General features: G+C 42.7%; 1 protein-coding gene and 1 pseudogene across 5 annotated transcripts in view; one reads left to right on the top strand and one right to left on the bottom strand.

The window, feature by feature from the left end:
• The window catches only part of MGAT5 (alpha-1,6-mannosylglycoprotein 6-beta-N-acetylglucosaminyltransferase), a 324,384-nt gene that overhangs the window by 279,180 nt on the left and 24,102 nt on the right, over nt 1–21,102 (bottom strand). For 3 of the 5 annotated variants that reach the window (XM_039874520.1, XM_039874521.1, XM_039874519.1), the window contains exon 2: nt 2,388–2,437. The exons of the other annotated variants lie outside the window; for them this stretch is intronic. The gene's annotated coding sequence lies outside the window, so the exon portion shown is untranslated. The remainder of the gene's footprint in view (nt 1–2,387; nt 2,438–21,102) is intronic. 5 annotated transcript variants of the gene reach the window in all.
• The window catches only part of LOC120611977 (uncharacterized), a 21,514-nt pseudogene continuing 12,363 nt past the window's right edge, over nt 11,952–21,102 (top strand).

The raw sequence follows: 21,102 nt of genomic DNA, 5'->3' as shown, positions 1-21,102 counted from the left end.
CGCAAGACAAAATTGTTCTACCTAAATCTTGTCTTCTTTACATTCATTAGTTCAGCTCATCATGCTGCCACATGCCAGGTTCCGTGTTAGCCACTGGTGGTATGAAGAGCAATAGGGCCAAGAAATTTACAGTCTAGAAAGACCCACAGTATGTAAAACGCATTCCAATTTCATTCTGCCCTTTCTCTTCTTTCTTGGGCAATATAAGTTCACATGACCTATTGGAGTGGCTTTGGTTTTAGTTTTTATTTTTTACCATGAACACTACATTTTTCACTTTAGTATGTGAAGAAATAAAGCTCAAAAATTGGTTCTTTCAGAAATTAGAGCATAAGAAAATCAGGTATAGGATCTACCTAGCCATTTGAGAAACATCTTCCAACATCAATTTCCCAGTAATATCCTCTCTTACCACAGGCTCTATGGTAGTCAGAATTAAAGAGTCATTTGTTCTTAGAAGCCAAAAATCTTCCTGATCCACATTGACTCATAGTTACACATAAAACCAAGCATAAAGCCAGGACAACTTCTTCCTATCTAAATCAGAAGAGAGATGATTTTACAATATGGGAGAATAGAGAGCTGCTTCTCCACCTTCTGGAAGACCCAACTATATTTCCACATTCCTGGGTGTTGCCTAAGCATGTAGAGGCCGTGTACTTTATATATTCTGAAGGCTATTTAAGGATTATAGGAAATGCAAACTCATCTGTGATATGGCTTTCAAGTTATAAATGTCAATGACAGCCAAGTCTGCTGCGTTGGGAACTCCTCCAACAACAGGTTGACGACAACCCAATTCGACGGCTCTGGAGGAGGCTGACAGACAGCTGCTCTTTCAGTAGTTATTCCTAAAGGAGCCAAGAGGCCTCTCCAAAGGCAGCCAGGTATGACATGCTGAGGGGGGACGGTGACAATATATTCGGTAGCAGATAGACACAGCTCAGGAGTGCCACACGACGCCAACATGTCTGTCTGCTCCATGAAGGCTGTCAACCACACACAATGCAGAGCTGAGAGCAAGAGGGAGGTGCAGACACTGTCATAACAACAACAAAAATCATAGCACAGGAAAGGCAGAAAGATCCTTCCCACAGCATAAGCCACAGCAACTAGGTATCAGGGACCAGGGACCCAGCTCCAAGTCTCCATGATGCCAGCCTGCTATCCCCATCTGCCATGCCTGGCAACTTACGGAGAGTGGTGAACGAACTTCCCTATCTGCCAACACTAATTTCAGAACAGACTCTCAAGAGAGACTGTTCAGTTAACCAGTCTCTGAAATGAAGTCCCATTTCCATTAAATGATGTGTGTGATGTGTGCACATAGGGAGGGAAGGAGGGTTGAATTAAATACGCTTCTTGCATCTCAGATAAATTCCACATCTTTAGAGATTCAAAATCCCTTTGAGGTTCTGAAGGAGACACTTATTGTTTCTCTGGTTTCTCCCAGGGGAATAAACTCTCAAGGTGACACCAGAGAGAAGTCTCTGATAAAAGTCACATGATCACATGATCTTCTAGCTCTAACATTAAGGCTTTTATTCACATCAAACAGTCGTGTCTGCTTGTGAGTTGCTGGGGAGTTTTTCTCCTGTGATGTTGTTAGAGACAAGATTTTTTTCAAAGAGTCACATATATAAAAGAAACAAGAATTAGGAATGTTTAATGTTTCGTTCTGTTAGCCCCATATCCTTGACACCCAAATCCTGTCAGCCTGTGAAGTCCAAATATTCTGCTTCCAAGTTGAATGTCTGATTTTTCAAGGTAACTCTCAAGGGTGGCCTGGACAGTGGTTTTAAGTGCTACAGGCTATTCAGACAGAAATAGTAAATAAAGACGTATTTAACGAATTGCTTCTTCTATAAACTATGTTCATAACTGGGGACTAAGAAGACTGTAGTCGTTGAGCAATGGTTCCTCGATAAGACACAATTCAGTGACTGTGCAATCTTTATGAGTCACACTCCCGTTCATTGCCTTTTTTTATGGTCACTCCATGTCAGGTCTGCTCTGAAGAGATCAGCCCTTCTGTGTTAAGAGTCACTAGCCATAATGAAGTTCGATAGATCTGTATTTGATAAAAATCAAATAAAGTAATAAATGGCCTTCTGCCCTAGTCACTTTACTAATTCTAGACAGATGAAATATCCTTGCCTGATTTTCCTAAAAGATCAAGTCCACCAGACCTTAAACAGATAGCCAGAGATGTCCCCTCAATATCGGGTGGCACCGGTAAGGCCCCTGCTTGGCCCCTAGGGACTATGGTATATTTTGATGGTTCCAAACACTAACATCTGACTCAACTATTTGGTCCTCTCCTTCCCAAGGGCAAACATCCTGATCTGTGCTTAGCCAGGTAAATATTTGCTTACTACAATACTTACATGGCCTAATGGATCCTCTGTCAATGTCCACCTTGGAACAGTAATCACTCCTGAAATCACAAGGACAGAGACATTTTTAAGTTTCTCCTCTTTAATGACTTGATATACTACAAACAGGCTGACAAAAGCTTCTGTGAACTTTGCTTCTCTCATTTTAGAACCCGAGTGACTTTTAAGATGGTCTCCCCTCCCGCCAGAAAAAAAAAGGATACTTAAAAATAGCTAGGTGGGAGGCCCTATCACTTCAACATCCTGTGGCATTCGCCTAAAAAATTGTATTATCTCACTTGCTAGGATCCAACTCCATCCATTATTAGTTCAGCAGAAGTAAGGCTGCATTTGGCAAAGACAGAGCATCCGCTCAAAACTGCTCGTTACTCCAAGTCTCAGGAGGAATTAAACTAAAGCTTTTAACAATGCTTTCTGGACTTGACCACATTAATACACACATAAAGTCCCAAGTATATGTATACACAGAATTTCAAAAACAGATAGCTCTATTATAAAAAAAACTAGGAGTTTGCAGTAAGATCAAGCCAACTGGATTACATGTCTGTTCATACAAATACAACAGATTACTTATAGCTGCTTCACCTTGAATAAAACAATGAAAAGGCATTTTAGAAATGTATCTACTATGTGCTTCTATATAGTTAACATTTTCCCTCTATAAAACATCTTTTTTAAAAAAAGGGAGAGAAATGTGTCTTTTGACAGATACATACAGTGAGTGTGTTTCTAGTATTTTTAGAATTTATCAGCAGGGAATTACAAAACTGAAAGAGCTTGATAGGGAGGCAAGGAGAGAGAGAGAGGAGGAAGGAGGAAAAAAAATAAAGACCACGTTGCATAGATACAGCTTCAAGTTGACTGGCCACAGATTTTTCTAAGACTGACCAACTGGTCTACCTTCCACTTATGGACCTCATAGAAGAACACATACGATTTTCTGCTGGAAAATCTGAGAAAGTTTTGTTATTTTTAATCCAAAGAAACCAATTCCTTCTTTGTATGGTCTGCAGCATATAACTACCATTCACAGCATTAACATTTTTTGTCTTTGTCAACAATCTGAGCAATACCAGAAGGTTATACACTGAGGCACTGGGGAGAGCAGGCTCAATCTGCAGCCATTCCAAATCCACTGTCTCCATGAAACAGTTGCCTCAATAAATGCTTACTAAAGAAGGATGGAGTGTTGGAAGGAACTGAATCAATGCCGGTAACCATGTGGCCACTTTTTATATCAACTTCTGTTTGAGATAGCTTTGAGGTGAAGGATGGTTTTTGAAACTTGATCATCATGATACAGAAAAAGCTGCTAACTCCAGTAAGTCCAGTCACCAAGATATATTTTGAGAAAACAATCCTATGCATCTTGGTCAACATCAAAACACCTCATTCACGTGGAGTGGTATAGACTAATAAAACGAAAACCCATGTGCCTCGGACCTAAATAATATCAACTTCAGTGCTTTTACTCCTTTCCATGTTTTCATAAACATCTCACTCAGTAGTTATATGGCAATTTTCCTTGTGAGTTTTGAGATCAAGTAGGTGACTTATTAATCATACCAGTAGTAACAATGTAAGATTCAAAAAATCATTCATGACATAACCAAAAAAAAAAATTCATTACCCTTTACCTCTCCCAATGCTTTCAAATTTGGATTTTTCTTTAATAATACACTAATTAAGAATTCAATCTTGATTTTACCTTAAGAATCAGATAAGCTACTCCCAGAATTATATGAAAACTATTGCATTATCCTTGGCTGTATACATTACCAAAATTCATAATTATCAAGAAACCAAAAGGCCATTCACTTCTGATTCTAGGCAAAACTTTAATGTTCAACTAACCTTAAATATCATTTCCTGAGGAGCCAAGGATATAAACGGAAAGTTTATAGCCGTTTCATCTGTGTCTATAGATAAAGAAAACGGTGAAGGAAGTTCCCCTTCTCCTTCCTAATTTTCAAAACAGCATCACTCCACAGCTTTCAAGATTTCACCCGAAGGTACCTTTTCTGGGGATTAACAGGCTCCTCAATCTCTTCTTGGGCTTATGTTTTGATTTTCCTTTCTTAATTATACCGAAACTGTGAAAGCATTTATAAACAGAGATCATGGGAATGCAATTCAATCTAGAACGAATAAAGCAGCAATTCCAAGGGACAGACAGTGAAAGAGTAGCTAGAAAAAACTAGAATCCTATTTTCAACCAACATTTACCGCTTTCATTTTACATTTTGCATAAAAGATATTGCAAATGGCCCGCAAACAAAATAATCTACTTGGATCAGCTCTGCACTCTAGGGAGGCACGCTATTAGAAATCTGCATTTGAGTTTCTTGCCTACACCTCCCACCCTCATTCAAAGCATCTCAAAGGTGGGCCATGATAAAGCAAGCAGGTTCACGAACCACCTCTGCAGTGTCTACTTTGGACCTGAAGACACAATGGTGGTCAATTCTAGACCTGTGGTCTCACACCTCTCCACTCCCTTCATGCCCTTCAGCACTGGAATCCATCTGGTTGATCCCTTTTCGATTTTACACCCAAGCTTTTCATCTTCTTGTTCCCTATGTACAATGTCTCTTCAGAGAATCATGAATCTTGATGCAAAAACAACCATGGGCATAACTCAAAGCAGGCTTTCCCTCTCTCCTTTCTCACAGCCTAAAAAGCAAAAGTGGCTCACTGAGAAACCAAAGAAAACAGCTGATGGGAGTTTATGGCTCTGCCTAAAATATCTTCACGTCTAGGGAAAAGATTTCAAATGATAAGACTATCCAGTGGTATACACTAGAAACAAATCATGACTATGTTTATAAGCTTTAAGTCATTCAGTCTTCCTTATTGAACATCAGATGGTCACATAAACAAAGACTCCATAATTATAATACTGGCTTCACATGGCTTGCATCTTATGTTGGGTAGAGCAGATGAATTTACCACACATTGAAATTTTGCCCATTTACAAAGATCTAGAGTGGTCCTGGACATTAGACCTTACGAAATCTTAACCTTAAATATGTTTGGTTTCATCATACTTCAACAAACTTTCTAAGATCTTTCCATTTCATTGAAGCCTTCCAAAGTATAATCAAATCTAAATGTGCCCCACATTGCTCAAACTGCCCGGACTCAAACACAGAGGTCCAACCGTCATAAACCGTGTGAGGACAACCAAGTGCCTCTCCAAGCCTCTGACTTCTTATTTCAATCAGAAGAAGTCACAGTGCCTCAGCCAGAAATAATGGCGGGGATTCACAAACACTACAGAAGCAAAATACAGCCTCCACGTCGGAGAGGCAAAGGGCACTCTACTAACATTAGCAATTATTACTGTGGTTGCTATCGCTATAAAAGGATAATAAATAACAAAAGGGCAGTTCTAGAAACAGAAGCTGAAACCACAGCCACCAGTGGTGCCTGACGTGTTACATTTTCATTTTGCTGAGAGCTCTTTTGTCGGGCAGCTGTGACAATGACAACGATTTAGTGCCTTGGGACCTAGAATACCCTTAGTTAAAAGGATTGTTCTACATATGGACCCTAGGTAAAGTGTGTTTGATTTACAAATGAGAAAAAAAAAAAAATTCAAACTTTGTGACATCTGAATTCATCACTAACTTGGATTATAGAGATAATATTTGTAACCAACAAAGTTTACCCAAGGTTATACCAAGACATGATGACAGCAGTCCAGGAGACCACTTATCTAGGTTTGCAACTATTTTTAATGTTCATTTACAGTGTCATAAAGAGCACATCCCCTTTACAAAACTTGAATGCCATCCCAAACAAAATTTGGTATTTTCACCAAAATTATTTTAACAGGTGCTAGGGAATTAATCTTAAAACTGTGTCTGGAACCATCCCCAAGTTACACCTGGTTCTGCCCCTTAGCCTTAGCCGTAGTGTAGGCAGGCCCTGAACAGGTAACGTGAACATCATCTGGGAAGTTGGAACACAAACTCAGTGCCTCACGTGCCTACTGAATCAGGAACCCAGCCCATCCGGGCAATCTGAACAAGTCCTGCAGAAGATTCGGAAGCATGCTCAAGTTTGAGAACTACTGCCAACGGGCTATTAACACGTGGGCTGGGACATCACTTCAGATAGCTCTTTTCCTTAAAACCCTCTCTGGCATTTTTCTATTCCTTAAAAATCTTCTATAGGGTGATGTCAACTGTTCCTTTCTATTTTTAAATCCTCATGATGAGGCTGAGGATGATTCATTCAGCGCCTTATGTGATCTTTTTAACGGTAAGGCTCCTTCTCTTTCACCCCTAATGGAAGATGACTGCTGCCTGTTATTTCTGATTTAATTACAGGCACAATCCAGTAACAAAAGCCTGTCCTTTATCAACCTCAGCAAAAGCCATAATAGTGTTATAATTATAACGCTCCATTCTTTTCCATAATGTGTTCATAATAATGTATCCTTTGAAACTGATCATACCACATGTCATAACAAAGAAACACAACACCCAGGGTCAAATTTAGTTTATTGTAAATAGAAATCAAAAATGTAAGTGTTTAGGCAAACCTTTTTCAATTGACAGGAAACAAGTATACATTAACTATCCGGCTTTAACTCAACTATCTCAGTGAAATATGAAAACAAGAAAGTTGATTTAATACTTACTATGGGTCCTCAGATGACCTCACGATACTGAATGGTCTTATCAACAGATACTACCCATCATCTAACTAATTATCAAAGCAAGAAGCATTAAGGTGCATTTCTTAAATACCCCTTTTCTATACCTTTTATTTGTTGAAGTGTATATTAATTCAAAGAAGTTAATTTCATACCTGCTGTGAAACAATCTGATGAATTGTGAATACTAACATATTATTAATTTCCCTTTCCTTTTAGATGAATTTCGTTCTTAAGCTGGGTAAGAAAGGCGAGATTAATGACACCTGGAAGACAATGTTCAGTTCTTGAAAGATATTAAATCAACCTCACGTGTTCAAGTAAACAGAACCTAGACAAATAGTAATGGAATCATCTCTAGGAGGTGTCCAAGGTGCCATGCAAATAAATGCCCAGAACCCCAGAAAGCATTTAAGCCATAAATTCCAGTTAATACTCTTCTAGGACAAGAGAAGAATGAAAGCTGGAATTCTGAAGACCGCAATATGCACTGATAAACTCGTGCCCTTAACATTGACTGAACGGTTGAATTTATTTATCATACTACATATGTCTCGATTTTCCAAGGGTCCCTCTGTGTATTACTTAGCCTCTTTACACCCTTGTCTTCTTTCGACTCTCTGTGACAATCTCAGGACTCCTAGGCTCAACACGTGCGAAGAGACAGGTCTCCCTCATCAGAGGATATGAAGAAAAAGAGCATGAATTCAGTTTCATCATGCAGTTTTAGACAGCCAGGGACCTTGGTGTATATATGCTAATCCTATTTTGATAATAAGGCCACCATGAATTGAGAACTTGCTATGTGCCAAGACGCTAGGAGCTCTGTGTTATCTAACATAACAGCTCTTTGAGGTAGTACTATTATACACATTTTGCAGTTAAAAACCTGAAGCTCAGAAAGCTAAATATCTCCTGTGGGTGACCCCCATCTTCACACAGGCCTGTCAGGCTCCCATACCATACCGCTTCTCTAGGAACACGAGTAAACAGTCCATTTACGGCTGCCTAGACATTATTCCAGAAGATCTGAAAGCCTCATGCACGCCCTTTTCCTCTAAGAAGCTTCCCTGCCTAGTCCAGTTCCAACTGACCCAAGTCTTTGAATTCCAACATTTAAATACAATTTCCCAAATCTACGCTATTAGATTTTCGAATGTCCACTAGAATACCCTGTGTCTAAAGAAATCTCCCCTCACAAACAAGTCCACCCAACTAAGACCAATATCCAAGTCCCAAATGCAGCCATCAGTTACCTCTGACCATTGTCTGGAGCAGTGCTCTCCAGTATGACAGCTACTACTACATGTGGCTATTTAAATTAAAACTTTTTTTAAAAATTCAGTTCCTCATACATACTAGTGACATACCAAGTGTTCAACAGCTACATGGGGCTAGTGACTATTAAGGTAGACAGCATAAATACAGAACATCTCCTTCATGGCAGAAAGTTCTAGTAGCCAGCGCTGGTATAGAGACATTTCAGGAGAGCACCTTTTCATCTCATATCCTACAAACAACTGTGCGGGAGGACAGAGCCTCTTCACTACAAAACTAGCTATGGGCTTCATCAGACTAACTGGGGCATAACAGTGTCTTTAGCTATCACCTTTTAAGAAACAGCATGCCTTGAGATGTTAGGCCACTTGGTAAACCTATAAAAGCCGACCCACCACATAGAACAGAAAGCGTCAGAAGTGAGAGGTAAGAAGAAACTATCATCATAAACCCTTCCATTCAGGAATAACCAGGAGCAGCCGCACACACACGCAGGGCCACCCACACAGGGCCATCCCTGAGGCAAATCCTCGCCAAGCTCTCTCCCAGTGAGGAGTTAGTCTTTGCTATTTCTCCTTGGCAAGTCATGGCCCTCAAATTTGGTCTCTCATTTCTAATTATTAAGGAAATCAATGCAAAGAAACCACCTTTCGAATCACGGTATTTCATACCATTCTCACTTACTTGCTTCACTAAAAGTTGGATAATTAGCAATGAGATAAGGTCTCATGACAGTGACAGTCTGACAGGAGGCTAGACAAGAGAGCCTCGGTCCTTTCCGTGATACCTGACCTGGAGGGTTACTTAAAAGATTTCTAGGAATTAAAATCTTGAGAAATTTTGGGTATAGCACCTATTTGGGGGAGGAGCCTAAAATACAGTATTGGTTACTGCTGGATTAGAACAGCCCCAGGTCGGACATGTAGTGATAAACAGGCAAGGTCAATGATCTTACAACCTGCAAGTGCCCTAAATGTGCATTTCTTCTCTCCCCTCGCTTCTTCTTTGCTTTTCTCTTCTTCCCTCCCCATTGTCTATGCACCAGGCCCAAGGTTGAACTCTATGCCCAAGACAAGCCAGCTCTCATAGCTGTCAATACTGGTTTATACAGTTGTGGATTAAAGTCTGAATGTCCCCCACCCCAACCCACGTCCCCCCACCCGCTCCAACCCCTTTAGGTAATTTTAGGAACTTCCCATGGTGTCAGATTCAAATTGGTATATAGTGCAGACCTAGGCCTCTCACGCCGCAATGATAAAGTAACACACGAGAACTTTGTAAAGCTAGGACAAGAAATTAAGGTGGAGAGTTTTCTAATAAATATGCAAATCAATTCATCCTGGGGGCAGCAGGTAATGATAAACTAACATATTCCTCCCCTAGAGCCTGTGAAAGTCATCTAATCCCGGATAAGTGTTCCTCTTTCCTGAGTTCCAACTCAGTCACATCAGCAAGGCCGATTTCTGCCTCTTCCCAAGTTATTCACCTTTGCTTAAGGACCACAGCCAGCCAGCTGAAACACTAACCCTGATGAGAGTCCCAACATTACCCATTTCCAGCCCAGCAGGTCACAACAATAGCTTTGTAACCTGGCAGACCTTTCTCCAGCCTCATCCTCCCCACCCCCAACTCCACTCCCAATCCATGTCTGACCACCTGCCAGACAGACCTTGGGAAATGCCCTGAAGGCAAGGCCTTTCTGCTCCAATAAGGTGGCTTCAGCATCATCATCTCTAAGTCCAGGGGCCCAGGAGGCCCAAGAGGCCAACCTTTGGCTCAGGTCCCTCAACTGCTGGAGGGGAGAGGAAGAGCAAGAAGCCAGATGTCACAAGTTATATAAGTTACTAGGTAACCAGGTTCCCACCAGAAATATGTGCCTTCTCAGTGATGGTCTTAATCCATCTGGACCCAAACTTGCAATATCTCCAAAGTATGCCTGTACATGCTATATCTACTCTGAGAATCTCCCAAACCTGAAGTGCCCGCTCCCTCCTGTGTATGGTAACACCCATAACCATACTGTCAACTCAAGAGCAGGACATGTCTGACACTTCCTGGCATCTCTGAGTAGCATTTTAGACCCACAACATTACACAAAAATCAACACTTTGCAAGTATTTGATAACCCACTATCCATGCTTGCAAATTCATTGTTCCAACAGTGGATGTCTCAGACCATAAGATCTCTTAATGTATTGTCTGCACACCGGGAGCCCCTGAAGGCTCTGTGCTGAGGGATGGAGACCAGGCTCTGACTCCAGCTGCCTCGTGAATTCCAGCTCCACCATTTATTTATCCAGCAAGGTACTTAACATCGCTAAGCCTCTTTTCATGTTCTGGGCATCAAAGATAATTACCAACCCCCACCCCCACCAAGGTCACTGAGCATCAGATAGGGACAAAGACAAAGCATTTAGCATAGTGCCTAGCACACAGTAGGCCTTCAATAAATGTTACCTCTATCCCTTTTTCTCCTATTACACCTCCTTAAGGGCACATGTAGCACAGTAGAAACAACATGGTTAGGGGAATAAAACTGACCTGTGTTCAAATCCCAACTCTGTTCTGACCCTAGCTCTGGAACCTTAGGGAAATTATTCAACCACTCAGCTTCAGCATTTTTATCTGTATAATGAAATTAATAATCAACCTCAAAGAGTTAGTCTAAGAATTAAATGAAGGAAAAATTCTCAAGTACATAGTCAACAACCCAATTAGATTTTACTAAATGTTATGATTCAGTCAAAACACAACTGGAAATGGAAAAAAACCTGTGCGCTCCTCACTCACATCACTGTCATCTCTTTTCGGTCACTTTAAGTCCATAAAACAGGCCCTACCACCTCTGAGAGTCTTCAGCCACGGTCTCCAAGAGTGAATGTAAGAAAATTACATTGAGAGCTGGAAGGAGACCTATTTCTTTAAGACGAATATGTGCATCCTCATTTTTAGCGCTTTGCCAAATTCCAAATATTCATATCTACTCATATTTACACATAACACTTGTAATGTCATTCCCAAAAGGAAAATACACTAATACTATTGGTTACTTTTTTTAAAACGAGTCTAGGATTGAAACCACTCTAACAAAAAAAAAACCCAAAATACTGAGACAGAAAAAATCCAGATTTGAAATGAATATTCAAACAAGTGGATGAAAACCTACAAGCCCACAAAAAGCAGTCCCTAGCCAGGATCACATCCTTACTGGGAAGAAAAATAAACTCTACTCTTGAAGATCAGTTTGCAAGTTTCTGAAAACTCAGAGAAGTGGGAACAAAGAAAGGCCTGGTGCTCCCATTCTCTCCTCCTAGGGGCCATGTGCTTCCTGGCTTCCTCCTCCTATGAGCTCAAGCTCAGAGTCCAGGGGCCCAGGAGGCCCAAGGGGCCAATCTTTGGCTCAGGTCCCCCAACTGCTGGAGGGGAGAGGAAGGGCAAGAAACCAGTTGTCACAAGTCATATAAGTTACTAGGTAACCAGGTTCCCACCAGAAATACATGCCTTGTCAGTGATAGTCTTACCACACAAAGCTGAAAACTGGCTTTCCTTCCTTCCTGCTCTCCCAGGCCCAGCCCAGGGCCCAGCAGCCCCCTCCACACACAGCTTGCTCAGGCATGCAGGCTCTTACCCCAGTCCCACTCGGTCGGCTGATGCAAAAACAGTCACTCCCTCTGATGCAGGTTGAGGAACGCTTGTCCGAATCCAAGGTGTGTGACCTATGCCTCATAAAAGTCTAAATTTCTCTAAAGAGCTACAAACTCACTGACTATCCCAAAGTCTCCATGCAGCTCTCTGCCTCTAAGCTTCCTCACTCTCGTACCCCACCATCTCCAGCTGTCCTCATTTTTCCTCGCCCATCAAGCCTCAGGGCTCACAGATGTTCCTTGCTAAAACTTTTAAGTCAGCTGCCTCCTCCTGGCTGATGATAGCCTGAAGTTCACCAGAAGCATCAGATACCACTAATCAGAGCAGAGCCTCAGCTAGCAGTCCTGAATGCTCACTGACAAGCCAGATGCTCCAGTACCAGTAACTTTTACAACAATCCCTTTTAGGAGCTACTATCCTTTGCAGGTGAAGGAGCTACTATCATTTGCAGATGAAAAAACAAAGACGCAGCAGTAAAGTAACCCGTACCAAGTCACACAGCTGACAGGTGGCAAAGCCAGGATGTGAACCCTGACTAACCACACAGCCCTCACTTGTAACTTTTGTACTGGCCATGTACCTTCCAGCCGCTCTTGACCTTTCACTGCCCTTTCCTTAGAGTGCTGGAGGAAAGAATGACCTCTTAGGCCCAACAAACCATCATCAGGTGCTTGGGCAGGGGAGGACCAGCTGTGTCCACCTGGCCTACACCGACAGCTGCGCCCACCCTCCTCATCAGCGCCGCTCCCAAGCAGCACAAGTGGAAATTGAACCTCATCTTGTAGGCCGGTCTGTGCTGCCACACCGGTCAGGTAAACATGTTTGATTTGTTCGGTGTAACTCTACCCTCATTCTCAGCAAAATCCAGCAGTGCAGAGCCCAGGAATCTGCATTTTCACCACAGGTGATTCTGATGCCATCTCAGAGCCACTGGACCCCTGCCCTTCTCCAGAGCCACAATTTTCAAGGCAGACTTGGGAAACAGATGTCAGGATCCCTTCAGGAGCTTTTAAAAAGATATGTCCCCACCCCCCAACAAAAACAAAACAAACAAAACCCAGAATCTTCCGGGGTGTAAGGGGCAGGGAAAGGGGATGGAAGTCGTGACTAATTTCCTAACTTTGTGGGCCAGTATATAGCCCTAGCCACCTTTTTTTCTGAGCCACCTCATCATGATTCAAATGATTTAACATTCCTACCTCCAGAGGCTCATTCAGCAGCCTTGTTACAAGTAAACGAAAAAGAGTGAGGCGAGAAACAAAAAGACAGAAAGACAGACAGGAGGGAGAGAAGGAAAAACAGAAGTCCTGAGGAAGCCTTTTACACGACGCTGTGATAAGAATAACAGGACCTCACACTCATTCTTTCTCCCCATCTCTCACAGATTACGAGTAGGATTTAGACCAGCACTCTCCAAAAGAAAAACAATGCAAGCCACGTATGTAGTTTTAAATGTTCTAGTAGCCACATTAAAAAGTAAAAAGAGAAAGGTAAAAATAATTTTAATAATGTAGTTTAACCCAATGTATCAAAAATATTATTGCAAAACACGTAATATCGGCATCTAAACATTATTAATGAAATCGTTTGTTCTTCATACTGTCTCCAAATTTCAGTGTGTATTCTACGTTTACAGTATATCTCAGTTCCGATTATCTGCATTTCAATTGCTCAACAGCCACACGTGGCTAGTGGCTACCATGTTCCACAGTCCAGATTTAGACAGAGATAGGAAGAAAAGGAGATGGGGTGAGACTAAGGTCTTGACCAGAGAACTAAGGGAGTATGACATCCAGGATCATCCATGACCCACACACAATCTGTGTTCATAAGGGGTTAGGTATAATCGGCCTTCAGACTAAACAGTGAGTATGTTAGCACTATTTGTTAACAAAGAGATAGCTGTTGTCACCATTTTTGTACCAAAAAGTACCAGGCCCACAACTGAACAATGAGAGTCCATTACCTACCATATGGACACTCAGTAACACGGTGCCCAGTTGTACATCACACATTATCTAGTAGACACCAAGCGCGGTCTGCATCCTCAGCACCCACCCACATAGAGCCCAGGCTTCCAAAAGGAACAGCTGGAGAGCAAAGCTTCACCCAAAGAAATTAAACAATACTGCCCTCTCAGTAGGTACTGGGTAGGGTACCTGGGACGTAGGCAAATGATAAAAAAGTGAAGGAAGACAGCTTACCACTTGTGGCGGACAGAATAATGCCCTCACCTAAAGATATCTTGTCCCAACTCTCAGAACCGGTAAATATGGCAAAAAGGACTTTGCCATATTTACATGGCAATAAGGACTTTGCTGATGTTATTATGTTAAGGATCTCGAGACGGGAGAGCATTGTAGATAATCCAGGTGGGCCCAATGTAATCATAAGCGTCCTTATAAAACAGAAAGAGGAGGGTCAGAGTTAGAGAAGCAGATGTCATCATGGAAGCAGAAGTCAGTGCTTTAATCATCTGCTTTGAAGATAGAGGGGGGCCACGAGCCACGGAGCACATGGCCACCTCTAGCGGCTGGAAAAGGCAAGGAAACAGTCTTCCCTTACAACCTCCAGAAAAAAAATCAATCTTGCTGACGCCTTGATTTTTGCCCAATGAGACCTACTTTGGACTTCTGACCTCCAAAACTATAACAAATTTGTGTTAAGCTACGAAGTTTGTAGCAACTTGTTACGGCAGCCATAGGATACTAATACACTACTTGTGGAATGGTCAGTGAGACACACACATTGATTATGACGACCCTTCAAGGTATCAGTGGTAGTAACTGTACTTATAGTATTAGCAATGATGGTAGTGGCCAGCACTTACTGAGGGCTTTTTAAACCTCAAGCATCCTGCTAACTACTTCACAAACTTTTTACAGATGCACTTAGTTCATTTTGGAACAACTTTAGATTTACCAAAAAGCTGCAGATAGTAGAGTCCCCATATACTGTTCACTCATCTTCCTCAATGCTAACATCTTACGCAACCTTTGTCAAAACCAAGAAAATAACAACTGCACAATATCATTAACTAGAAACTTTACTGGATTCGACCAGTTTTCACAGGTATTTATCTTCCCAAGAACCTTATGAGGTAGGTACCACTCTAATCCTCACATGATGGAAGAGGATGCTGAGGCTTAGCAAGATTCAATCACTTGCTCATGGTTACAACAGTGAAAAGACTGGCAAGTCTTTTCAACTCGATTCCTCTGCTTGATCCCTATACCATAAGCTTCCCTAGATATCATCATCCCCATCTTACTGGACAGGAAAACCAACGAGGAGCTAGTTACCAGGAACAGCATCAAACGTGGATGCATCTGACTCCAAAGACCTTGCTCCAGCAACACCATTTCCGTTCCCAACACGGAGCAATGAGTGACCACTTGGGGCCATGAAAAGCTCCTGAAACCCATGAAAATATCGTGGTGATTGTGACGGGAAAGGAGGGGATCATGCCTCTGGAAACTGCCTAACTCGTTCTAAGGCCACTAATAAACCTAAGAGCTTTCTGTGGCTCTGTCAGTGAGGAGAAACCCAAGAGGGCCCATCACAGAGTCGTTTAGAAGGAGCGTTTCTACAGAACGTGCGGCAGGAAGGACTGCCATCAATAACTACCCTAAATCCAGCTTCAGTCGAACGACCAGGATCCACGCTTTCAGGCCTTTACAACGCGATTATAATAAGCTCCTTTAAAACACTCTTCTGGGAGATTCTGTACCGCAAACCTTTCTAGCCCCTAGATTTTACCACCTAAGCAACAAAAGAAGTAGGAAGACGAGCTGTTTCCACTGTGAGGTGGTTACCAACCTCACACAAAACTATACAAAGCAAGTGACACAGGAACTAGGACAAACTCACCTGGATGGCCCATAACAAGACACTATGATCCCTTTTCTCCTAGCTTTTATTTCCTTTGTGGCATTCCATGATCCAGCAGGCCTCTGAGCCCTGTTATGGTAACTATTTTGCTACCTATGGACAGGCAGACCACGGAGGTATTACAGGTTTGGTTCCAGACCACTGCAATAAAGCGAGTTGTAATCTCTTTGCTAGTGGAGGGTCTTGTCTTCAATTTGTAAAAAATGTAACGTGTGAAGCGCAATTAAATAAAGCACGATAAACATGAGCTACGCCCATATCTCTATCATTGGTTCTCAGAGTGGCCCCCAAACCAGCATTGGCCTCATCTGGGAACTTAGATATGCAAATTCTCAGTCCCATCCCAGACCTACAGAGAAAGAAACTTTGAGGGGGGGCCCAACACTCTGAGGTTTAACAAGTCCTCCAGGTGTTTCTGATTCATGCTACAATTTGAGAACCACTAAGCCATGTATTTCCCCACTCCATGGCTGACCTGCGACCTAGAATGTTTCAGAAAGCTCTCTGTCTTAAAATAAACATTGTCACACATTGACAGTGGGCTCAGGAAAGCCACTCACAAGCTCAGGTGGGGCGGCATGTTCATTCATCACATAGTTAGGGAGCAGTAGAGGCCAGACCTATGCTACATGCTACAGGCCCTTCTTTAGCTACATGGGACTTAAAGCATAGGAGAGCTTGAAAGTATCAATCTGGAAAATTATCAAATGAATGTAAAATGATAAACTGTGGCAAATACTATGAAAGAAAAGAATGGGGGTGCCACAGCAGAGAATGATAGGGCTCTCTTTTCACCTCAGTGGTATGGGAGGCCTCCCTGGGGAATGGACAATTAGGAGGAGCAGGAGCTGGCAGAGGGAAGCAGGTAAATACTCTCAGCAGAGAAAAGGCTTGGGCAAAGGCCCTTGGTGTTTTGGAGATGCTGAACAAAGCCAGTGTGAGCAGAAAGCAGAGAAGGAGGCAGGTAAACTAACTGAGATAAAGCTAGAGAAATTACCTGGCCTTGGACCATGCTGTCCCTCACAGGCCTGGTCACGAGTCTGTTTTGGAATCTAAACTTATAAGGATGTTTATCTGTTCATTGTACAGATGAGGACAGAAGTTAATTAAGTTGTTCCAGGTCACCCAGCTAGTTAAAGACTGAATCCAAGCAGACCACCTTCAGAACCAAGCTCTCAACTACTGCACCACACTGCCTCTTGGCAGAAGATCTGGTCTGCATTTTCAAAAGCTTATGGTGGATGCCGTGTAGATAGGGAAAGGGGAACAGAAGCAGAGGCCATTACATAGCCCGGGCAGAAATAGCAGTGGCCTGGGCCAAGGTGGTAGCAGCAGAGCTGTCCAAGCAATAGAAATGTCCAGATAGCAGAGAAAAAGTAGACTCTCCCAGGGGCTGCTTAACAAGTTCCAAAACTCTTGAATAAAGTGGGTGCATCCTTACCCACCCCCTGCATCTTCCATCAGAGAATCAGAGTAAGGGCTGGAAAGAGGGCTCCTTGTCCCAAAACACAGGGCTGCCATGGTGACAGAAATATCAGCCCTTGGCCTCTTCAATCAGAACTGCTATTATTCTTAAGCTTCAGCATTTTGAGGAATAAGTCTGTTCCTTGTTTAGAATGGACACTGTCGACCAGCAGAAAAGGTCACAAATGGCCGAGAAACCTCACAGAGTAATATCCTCATAAACAATGGTCAGATTCAAACTGAGAGGTAAAAAGAGGCTTCTCGCTCACACTTTAACAAGCAGTGTTTCTTTTAATGACCTTAACTGTCTTGTAGTTCATTATGGAGAGAATGACAGCATGTTCATCAGGGTGGCTCGCTTTTCCAGTAAAGTCTCGCCTATAACTTGGTAAAATGGTGTGGGTCTTGGAGAAGCCTGGTGTTTGACCATTTTCCTGGGTTAGAGTCTGTGAGTGTGGTCAGTGTTACCTGGCTTTAAATAAAAAGGGGTGGGGAATGGAAGTTTCACCCCAATCATCCCACAGAGATTGAGAATCGAAGTCAATGACAGAGGTCTATGTTAGCAGTAGGGACATGCCAACCAGCCAGTGAAGCCAGGGGGCTTCCTGTCTCCCATGACAGGTCAAATCGGGGTACCACCAGGCCTCTGCCTCCCCAGATGAGCCTTGATTTTGTCCTATGACCCGCATGTCTGGACACAGCATGGACAGGCCAGGTGTGGAGTCTGGTGGGCCTCTGGATGAGAGGGTGGAGGAACAGTGGGCAGTGAAAGTATCGTTAACTTATGTAAATCGGTCACAGCCTTCCTTACTACAGTTGTGAAAAGGCCACATGGATTTTGGAGTTTTAAAGGGTTTTGTGTTAAAATGCTATAGAAGTGGGCAAACTGCCCTCTGAAGCTCTCACTTGCATAACTGTCCATTCTCCCACGAGTCTCCTTCCTGACAGTCACTGCCTTGATTAGCCACAAAGTCTCTGTATTCTAAACTGAAATTTTAAAACCTGATGAGTGAAATATGCTATGTCTTTCTCTTATTTACAAAATTATTAAATTAACTACTCATATTTTTTCCCTAGAGGATAATGAACCTTACAGAGAAAGAGCTGCCCCACCCCACCCTCACTCGAAGGGGCCAAGAAGATTCTAACGATATAGGAACAACGAAGGGTTAGGATCGGAAGTAGAACTCCATCTCTGTGTGCCTCGACCCCCAAAGCATTAGGTCCCGAGTACCCCCAACCCCCACCACCCACTTCCTAAGGAACCATCAGCAACAGCTAATGCACCGCACAGCGAGCTCTTTGAGAAGTGCAGTAGTTGTCTGCCATAAGCAAACAGTCCTCGAGTGGCCTGTAAGATGCCGACTGAGTGGCTTAATCACCCAGCAGGGTCTAGTACACGATACATAAAACTCCTCTGAGACAGCAAGCCTGTAAATGGAAAGCATTATCATAAGTAACAGGATTAATAACAACACGGGCTTGAAACAAACAGACACCACTGGATTACTTTTCCGATCTCTTCAGGGAGACCACCGAGTTGGATGGAAGGTTTTCTTTGTTTTTCAACAAGACAGCATCTCCTACCATGTGACAGCAGGATCCCTCTCTAGGGAAATTACTTCTTGTGCATCTGTCCTACCAATGACAGGTTGCCTGAAGTCAAAGGGTCAAAACAAAACAAAAAAGTACAGTCTAGAAGAAGATCCAGAGGAATTTTACAATTCTGATTAAAAAAAAAAAAAATTCTCCTGATTGTCAGCACGTTATAAAGGCTTAAGGGGGTCAACATCCCATGTTGCAGTGTTTCCTAAGTTATATTTCTTGAACCACCTAGGGTGTTGGCTAAAAAGGTAGACTCCAGGCATCAAGAAAGGAGAGCATTTGATCTGCCTTTTTAACAAGCTTCTTCAGTCCCTCTTGTACAACCCAAATTGGTAAACCACTGCCCTATATTATTAATGCACTGCTGATATACAGCTGAAGGCACAGAACAATTCACACTTTTAAAACTAAGGCAGTCTCAATCATGGCCCCCAAATCTTTCAATGGACATTTCATTGTTTTTTTAACATTTTTTAAAGAAGATATCGATTTTACATTTACTTTCTCTTTCTTCGGTGACGTCTCTGAACTAGCAGTGATCTAAAAATGTCAACATCTGGAGACAGAAGAGCTGTCAACCACAGCAGTGAGCTGGACCACTCTGCTCAGCAATATGTTCCTGCAAGTCTCACTCACTCATGCTCGACCAAAATGCAGACATCGTCCAATTTTGAGTCTTTCCAAACCTGGGTCTGAGAAGGAATAGAGACAACAAAAATCAAAGTATACAGAAGATGGAGGGGTGGGGTACAGATTTGGCAAGACCCTAATTCACAACAGCCTTAGATCCAGACTTCTGATACTTTCTCTCAGTGGAGTCACAGAGCCTCATAGATACAACAGTGGGGTTAAAACAGGAGACATTCATCATATAAATTTGAACTGATACCCTATTACCAGACCACATCACCTATAGTGTGCTGTGTCTCCATATTTCTGTAATGCCTATAATTATCTTGTGAAAAGTACGATTAGGTTGTACTATGTTTCTTTGCATTGAAAAAAGTTCAGTTCTCACATATAAACATTAATGATTCCCTATGGTGTTTCTAAACCTAATATACATTTTCTCTCTTTTTAAATATATTGGAAGGCTCAAATTACAGATGCAGCCCAGTCTTCTCTTGAGCTCTAAGAGGCCAGTCTGTCAAGTACCGGGTGAGCTATTCCCAGCACCAGTGTGGTCTCTAGCTACCAGATATGAGCACTGGAAATCTCTAGGCAGGAGAAACAAGAAACAGATTTTTTTTTTTTTCCGAAATTAACATCTCCTTGATTGGACCTCCATGTCTCTGGTGTAATGCCTGCCCGGTGGTAACCATGAACTAGAGGACAATTTATATAGAGAGCTTCTCTGCAGACACACCAAGAGGGCCAGAGCTCAGACAGATCCTGATTCAAGGGTTTGCTCTTTTAGTAGGTGCTCTTCCTCCTTCTCTCTGCCTCAATGGCTTCGCTGGTGCTCTTTTAAGACATCGAAAACCTAGAAGGCAAGGGGAAGGAGACATGTACTGTGCACTATCTAAGTGCTCAGCACTCTGTCAGGCAGTACACATCTGATAGCCTCCGTGCTGGTTGACTGGTTTGCCTCACTCCTGTATATTTTGGGTCCTGTTCTGTCCTGATCAACCGACATCTGTAGAGTAAATCACCTTGCCTCTATTGCCTTCTGGCACCCCATTGGTTCATCCAACCAGTGGCCCAGCAGGGGGCTGGAGAAAAGAGGAGGGAGGTCTACGTACTTCTTCCCAGCTCCCTCTCTCCTTGGATGCCACATCTTTGGACACCATTCTTCTTGGCTATAGCTCCTGCTGAGCAGCCCCTCCCCAGTTCCAGATCCCACTGGGCCCCAATAGCTCTACTTCTTCCCCTTGCCCCTCAGCCCTAGCAGTGGTATTAATTTCCCATTGTCGTTAGTCCCCTAGTGCCCCGTGGTACCTGGCCAGCACCTCTGTAACTCTCTGTAACTGTTCCTTCCATTAGTCTTCATTCAAACCATCCAGGGTGAATTCTGTTTCCTGACAAGGGCTCTGATATTGGCTCTCAACTCTAAACTTAATTGCTTTTGCAAGTGAGATGAAATGCAAAGATGTGGGGGCATTTCTAAGAGTTAACCTGGTATAAGTACTAGGCTGAGAAGGGTTGATAAGGCTAATTCAT

This window comes from Pteropus medius, unplaced genomic scaffold (genome assembly GCF_902729225.1).
Source record: "Pteropus medius unplaced genomic scaffold, Ma_sr-lr_union100, whole genome shotgun sequence".
NCBI classification, from domain to species: Eukaryota; Metazoa; Chordata; class Mammalia; order Chiroptera; family Pteropodidae; genus Pteropus; species Pteropus medius.
The sequence above is the reverse complement of the archived record's forward strand: the minus strand, read 5'-3'. Positions and strand labels throughout refer to the sequence as shown.